Source organism: Cololabis saira, chromosome 16, assembly GCF_033807715.1.
Source record: "Cololabis saira isolate AMF1-May2022 chromosome 16, fColSai1.1, whole genome shotgun sequence".
In the NCBI taxonomy this organism is placed as follows: domain Eukaryota; kingdom Metazoa; phylum Chordata; class Actinopteri; order Beloniformes; family Belonidae; genus Cololabis; species Cololabis saira.
The window spans coordinates 29,128,935-29,136,453 of record NC_084602.1 but is presented as its reverse complement, the minus strand read 5'-3'; positions in this window follow the sequence as shown (position 1 = coordinate 29,136,453).

The following is a 7,519-nucleotide window of genomic DNA, read 5'->3' as shown; positions in this document are numbered from 1 at the left end:
AGATATTTACACAAAGTCTTTGCTTTTTGGGCAGAAATGCCTCCTTTCTCTTATTACATCCATCCATCTGATTTGTTGTTCCGAGTTTTCTCCCGTTGTGGCCACTAACCTCGCGAGAGCTGCCACCCAGGCTGCAGCAGGTGGCAGCAGAGGATGTAGTAGTGACTCAATGCGTTTAAATTCCTCTCGTGTTTGTTGTGTGACGAGGCTCGCAGCCAGGGCCGGTTCTAGGAATGCACATAAGAGGGGGCAGTCAGACAGTGGCGTCAATTCAGTCAAAGCTAAGGTATGGCAAGGTTACGAGTCACAGAACTTAACTACAGTATCAACAGTTAGAGAACAGAAATATAGAAAATAGTGTATCTGACAAATGCAGTTTAACTCATTCTGTTCACTTCATTCACTATGTCAGTGCAACAATAATACTGTATGTGGAGATGGAGTGGCTAACAGCCTGGTTAATAGCCTGACTCCCACTTTCGCTACCTGGACCTTCTCCCTCTGCTGCTGGGGGAACATTGGACCCATCACTTGCCTTCTTTTTTTGAAAAAAAAAAAAAAAATTGCAGAGTGCTTCCTTTTCATTTTTGTAAGTTAGTAACACTGAAAAGCGCGCTAAAAAGGAGATTGACCTAGCGACCACTGTCGTCAGGGACGCTGGGACATATCACATTTCAAGATATGGGGGGGCGGGGGTACAAGTGTTGGGAAAGATAATACCTATTGAAATCGATCATGTTGTTCTGATTTGCATTTGTAGTTATTTTATATGTATTAAATAATAGAATAATCAATACAAATAGACACAGAGTAATTCCATATATTTATTTAGAAAAAAAACATTTACCTTTCTCCCCTGAAGCCAAGGTGTGGCAGCTGCCATACCCAATTGACGCCCCTGCAGTCAGAAATGTGAAGGGGGCATGTTGTTTTTTTTCTTACACATTTTTAACAACACTAACAGTGTTAAAAATGATTTCACGGCAGTTGTGATTTTAACAACCAAGCAACAACCAATTTCAACAACATAACATTAAAGCAGCACTATGTAACTTTTCCACCTTAATATAATATTTCCAGAGTCATTGTGATGGTACATCAACTTCCAACAGGTTTAATGACACCTCTGTCATGGTCTGAGGGGTCTGTATCGCCTTCACTGGCACTATGTAACTTTGAGGTGCATGGTAGGAACCCTTCCACACTAAAAAACTACACATTTTTACGGCTTTGACTGCTTTACAGCATACGTCACTTCCCCCTCCTTCCTGATTCGTAGTCGAGACGAAAGCTGGGCGGGGCGTGGAGCGCAGAGTTCAGGAGAAGCTGGTATCATGGCCGAAGCAGCGAAAAAAAAGAAGAAAATAAAAGTTTTATTGGAGAGTAACAAGCTAAATGCCCAGACAAATGCCCAGACAAGAATAAACATTGGCCCGGCGTTCACTCGCTGGCGTGAGCTGAAAGATGAGGAGGGATGTCCGAAATTGTGTAATTCGCAATGAGGAAGCTTTATAAAATAATAATACAATTGAATAGAATTACAGCACTAGAGGAAAGAATGCAATGCAAAGAAAATGTATAGAACATTTCTAGTATTTTTCCTGAGAACTGTAAAATTGTGCAGGGCTGATCTGCAAAATATAAGGAATGGGCATTCAGTTATTCACAGCTTATAAAGTATTTTTTTATTTTGTCAGTAAGTATCTTGGACTAGTAATTTATGATGAAGTCCCTCTAAAAAACGTGACAGGAAAAAGGTGCAGTAGAACAAAACCAGAGCGTTTGTAGTTTGGGGCGCATTATCTGGCTGAAACAGGACAGCTGCTAATAAAACCAAGTTGAACTTAGTGATTTTCAACATTGTCATATTATATTGTTTAGCCATAAATAGATACATTACCTCTTCGCTATCCATCCTGCAAACGACCGCTGAAAACAGAAAAGTAGTTTTGAAAGTCCGTCCCATCTTATTTCATTCAGCATCAAAACAAATGCACGCGACAGGGACAGGATCTTTCCGGCAGTACGCGCTGGTGCTCATGGGAAATGTAGTGTTCTTTCTGGTAAAGCACTACCGCTTTTGTCCAAAGGAGCCGCCAAACTCAACAAAAGCTGAAAGTTACATTGTACTGCTTTAATACTGAGATAATGCTCCTTTGGATGAGATGTCTAGAAAGCATAGACACCACTGTCACGCCAGCCTCCTGAACTTTTACCTCTTAACTTGTCATCTCCCGTGAAATCTGGAAGTGCAAGATTTTTTGAAAGCTATTCTCCTGATTGACTCATTTACAGGCTGGTAATGGAAGCTCAGTGAAACCCCGAATAGAGATGTCACTTGGGATCATGTTTATATTTTCTTATAATTAGCCTAAAAAAATGTGAGCACATAATTTCAAATAACGCTACGATTCTTTGATTGGATTGCGTCTTTTCACAGTAAACGGATGACCCTGATGTTAAAATCAACTATTATACACAAACATCTCTGGCAGTCAGAGCTGACAATAGTGAAGGACATCATCCAATCAGATTAAAAACAAGTAAAAAAAAAAAAAAAATAGTACATGTTAAAATGCCAAAGATTATTTTATTACACGTTTATAATATTGAGGAAACGAGTTGTAAAAAATAAACAATGTAGTCTGCAGATCAGTTATTAAATATTCAGACTTAATAGATTCAGTTTCACATTAAATTGCCTTGATCGCCCTAATTTCACAATTTATATCAGTGGTGACTTAGCTAAATTTTGTTATGTACAGTAGTTAAGGCATGATAAATATGTGAAATCCCAAAAAATAATTTTTTCATATGTAGCCACATGTCTTGGTAGTTTCCACAGTAAATTTTGTGTTTCTACCTATAACAGAAAAAAATCTGTGGGGCCTTTCTTTAGTATACAAAGCATTATATATTTTATATAACACTATGATTGTTCTGTGACTGTAAAACATATATTCAGTCAATTTTAATTTTGCGAAAAAGAGCCGTAAGAATAATCAGTAGAAAACGATATAGAGACAAACCAACAAATCCATTATTTCTTCAGTTACAATTGTTGAAATTTCATGAATTAGTAGATTATAGTATTCTGTAAATTATGTTTAAAGCTTATAAGAAAACTTTACCAATCAACATTCAGAAAAGATTTGAAAAAAGAGAAAGCAAGTAAAACTTAAAAGGAACAGAGATCTTTAAAAAACCAAGATTCAGGACTAAATTGATGGAACGTTGTGTTTCTGTGAAAGGAATCAGTTTATGGAACAATTTTTGCCACCACAATCTGAAAAAAGAAAACAAAGAATCCAAATAAGATAAGATAAAATAAGATAATCCAAATCCTCAAACATTACATTCAAAAGAACAATAAAGCCATTATATTAAGGAAATATAATTAAATATAATGTAATATGTTGGTTACGTTTGATTGACATACCCATTGTCATTGTCAAGGTATGAACATTGTTTGTTGTTGTTGAGTGGTATTAACTGAGTTGTGACTTTGGAACTAAGGAGGAATGTGACTGTCTGTGTTGGCCGGTGGCCATTTTATTTTTTAGTTTACTTTGTTGTTGTTTTTTTATTTTTTTATTTACGTTCTTTGTGAATTGATTTCTTGGGAAAGGGGGTATCTTAAATAAGATTCTTCTTCTTTCTGCTCCCTTTCATTCACAATTTAGGAATGTTTGTGGTTTTATTTTATCAATGAATGAAATAAAGAATAAATAAATTAAAAAAATATATATATATACTAAATCTTAGTCATTAATGGGTTAAAGCTAGGGTCTACGATTTTGCATATTGTACATTTTTATTAAAATCATTTAGAAGGTTGTTATCGCCCAATAGTGTTACCTAAGAAATATGATCAGCAAATAACCAAAAAAATATATTCTAGCGGTTGTAATCCTGCAAAGAAGCCAACCAATAAATTGAAAAAAAAAACTGAAGCTCGTCGTGGAGAACATTGCGTGAGGCTGCTGGTGCAGCGGGGGGTTGGGCCCATAGATGGTTGGGCCATCAATTAAGCCTAAATCATGGTTCTGCGTTGGGTACGGCGTACCCAACGGCGTAGGCTCTGCGTTGGGGTAACGCGGAACCATAAATCACCTTTAGCTGAACTGTACGCAGTGCACTTTTGACCCCATCTGGACTGAACCGGTTGTGCGCGCCCAAACCAACGAGTGAAACTAATAGCAGAACGTCCTCCTGGCTCCTGGAAACGTAAGTAAAATATATTCTTTACTTTGTTTCTTGTAGTTGTTTAAGTTAAGAGTTAGTTAACTTAGCTAACTTTATCTTCAGAGAGTTTACCCAAGTTTGGCAAAATGTTGAATTGTAATTTCTGTGGCAAGTCGGTTAAAGCAGCACAATGTAACTTTCAGCTTTTGTTGAGTTTGGCGGCTCCTTTGGACAAAAGCGGTAGTGCTTTACCAGAAAGAACACTACATTTCCCATGAGCACCAGCGCATACTGCTGGAAAGATCCTGTCCCTGTCGCGTGCATTTGTTTTGTTAGCGAAGGAAATAAGATGGGATGGACTTTCAAAACTACTTTTCTGTTTTCATCGGTCGTTTGCAGGATGGATAGTGAAGAGGTAATGTATCTATTTTTGGCTAAACAATATAGTATGACGATGTTGAAAATCACTAAGTTCAACTTGGTTTTAATAAGGTGAAGTCACCCCCGCCCCCCGTTCTGTTTCAGCGACATAATACGCCCCAAATTACTTCGGGGACTTCGTCAATTAGTAGTCCAACATACTTACTGACAAAATAAAAAAATACTTTATAACCTGTGAATAACTGAATGCCCATTCCTTATATTTTGCAGATCAGCCCTGCACAATTTTACAATTCTCAGGAAAAATACTAGAAATGTTCTATACATTTTCTTTGCATTGCATTATTTCCTGTAGTGCTGTAATTCTATTCAATTGTATTATTATTTTATAAAGCTTCCTCATTGCGAATTACACAATTTCGGACATCCCTCCTCGTCTTTCATCTCACGCCAGTGAGTGAACGCCGGGCCAATCTTCATTCTTGTCCGGGCATTTAGCTTGTTACTCTCCCGCTTTCTTTTTTCGCCTCCTCCGATAAAACTTTTATTTTCTTTGTTTTTTTCACTGCTTCGGCCATGACACCAGCTTCTGCTGAGCTCTGCGCTCCACGCCCCGCCCAGCTTTCGTCTCGACTACGAATCGGTAAGGAGGGGGAAGTGACGTATGCCGTAAAGCAGTCAAAGCCGTAAAGATGTGTAGTTTTTTAGTGTGGAAGGGTTCCTACCATGCACCTCAAAGTTACATAGTGCCAGTGAAGGCGATACAGACCCCTCAGACCATGACAGAGGTGTCATTAAACCTGTTGGAAGTTGATGTGCCATCACAATGACTCTGGAAATATTATATAAAGGTGGAAAAGTTACATAGTGCTGCTTTAATATGCACTGCAGGTAACCATCACTCTGTGTTCAGCAGGTACATTTCTTGTAAATCTCCTGAAGAGACCTGCATTCTGAAGCGTTACAGAGGAACGCGAGACATACATTGACATACATTATCAAAGAAGCATCATGGGTAATTGTTAGAGACGATCTTTCTGGGGGGCATGTGAACAGGTTGGCCAACATTCAACAGAAAGAATTCTCCAGCCTGAAGGGAAGTATGAAAACCAGAATGCAAATGTTTTATTTATGCATAGGAATGAATACGAGACCAACCAAAAGACCCGCAGGCATATCCAGTCGTGCTACAAATTCACTGCATCCTCACTTTCTGAGAAACCAGTTTTTATCTGTTTCATTCATTGTTAATTTAACTTCCGCAAGTGAAAGTGTGCTAAATATTGACTGTTAAAAATCACAACCAAACTCTGCATGGTTGACTTTGTGATACCAGCTTTGTATATGAATAAAATACTGGGGACGAAGTTTCAAATTAAAAATAAAATTTAATGCAGCCAAAGGCGTGATGGGATCCTTTTTTTCAGTTGTCTCACTGTATAGATTAATTGTGCGTACACTCACGACTTTATAAGATTTATCTCTTGTGGTTGGTGAGGGTTTTTTTCAGGCAGCTTGGCATGCAGCAGCGTGCTGAGGAGGACTCTTCATTTACGCATTGAACTTCACTGTTTTTGGCAGAAAGATGAAAAAAAATATATATATTGTTTGATTTTTGGATATGTTTTGTGCTGGTTTGGATGAAAAAAATATATTTTTTTAAAGAAACTTTTAAAATCAAATGGTGTAACAGCATATAATTTCCTCTTTTATAGTTTCATCTCATACGGAAATCACAAACCCAGGGTTAGAAGATCAGACTCCTTGCTAGTGATATGTTCTGTGGGGGAGGAATTAATTATTTAAACGCCATTTCCCCCCTTTTCATATTTTATACTGCTACGCTACTAAAACTACTCAAGAAAAATAAATTCTTGAACGGCATCAATCAAGTGGTAGCCTGTTTCAGTAGTTCTGATCAAATTGTGCCTGTTTTTTTGTTCCTTTTAGATATTTTCTACTTAGCGTTCTCTGTTTAACTCTGATTTTTGGATATGTTTTGTGCTGGTTTGGATGCTTTTCTGCTTCACAGGTTTCTGTTGGTTTCCTGAATTGTGGCTGCATGAACATGTTCAGGATTCCAGCATTTTGGAAGATATTGGCTGACAAAAACCTTTAAACACATCAGAAGAAGTGGGGCAGGAATGCTGCAGTTCCTGTTAACAGGTGGCGTAATCCAGGACAAGTGACTGTGAAGGAGCACATCTGCATCCCAGATGTGTTGCTGGCTGCACGTTTCCATCCATGCCGTCTACCGAGAATTAACCTGTTGCCTCCTAATGCTGTGTTATCATCAGCACAGTTGTTGCCAGGCAACAAACATAACACCCCAACAGATTCCTCTCTTGAGGTTTTGAACCTCACCATACTCTGTTTTTCAACTGATATTTATTTACTTCCCCCCCTTTCTTATTTCTATTTCCAAGTCACTTACACTGCAACATAATTTCCCCTTAAGGAAAATATTGTTCAATTCAATTAAAACCCTGAGCTACAGGATTTAAAAAAGCATGTTGTTACCATGTTTCAACCGCTGTGATCTTTGGTGCTTAAGCAGAAATTGTTCATAAATTCCTTTTTTTCCAGGGCTGAATGGGATTTTATGGTCTTAAAAAGGGATTTATGGTTCTTGAGAGTTATTAACTTGGGCTTGTCTAGCAGGGATAATCACCGTCAACAGGCATTATGCAGAAGGCCACTGCCTCCTAGTGGCCAAGAGGTGTCAGTGCATCTTGAGGCAACTCAAAACTTACAAGTTCCTCTAAAAAATAAGTCAAGTTTTTTTGTTTTGTTTTTTGAAAAAGGAGGGCAGCTCACCATGCCTTTGCAGAAATGATGATCTAGTGTAGTCCATCATGTTACAACTCCTTACTTTTATAAAACTGGAAGTAGAATTAAAACAGACGGGTTAACTACAAAAATGAAAGAAATGAACAGCAGAGGAAAGTAAGTT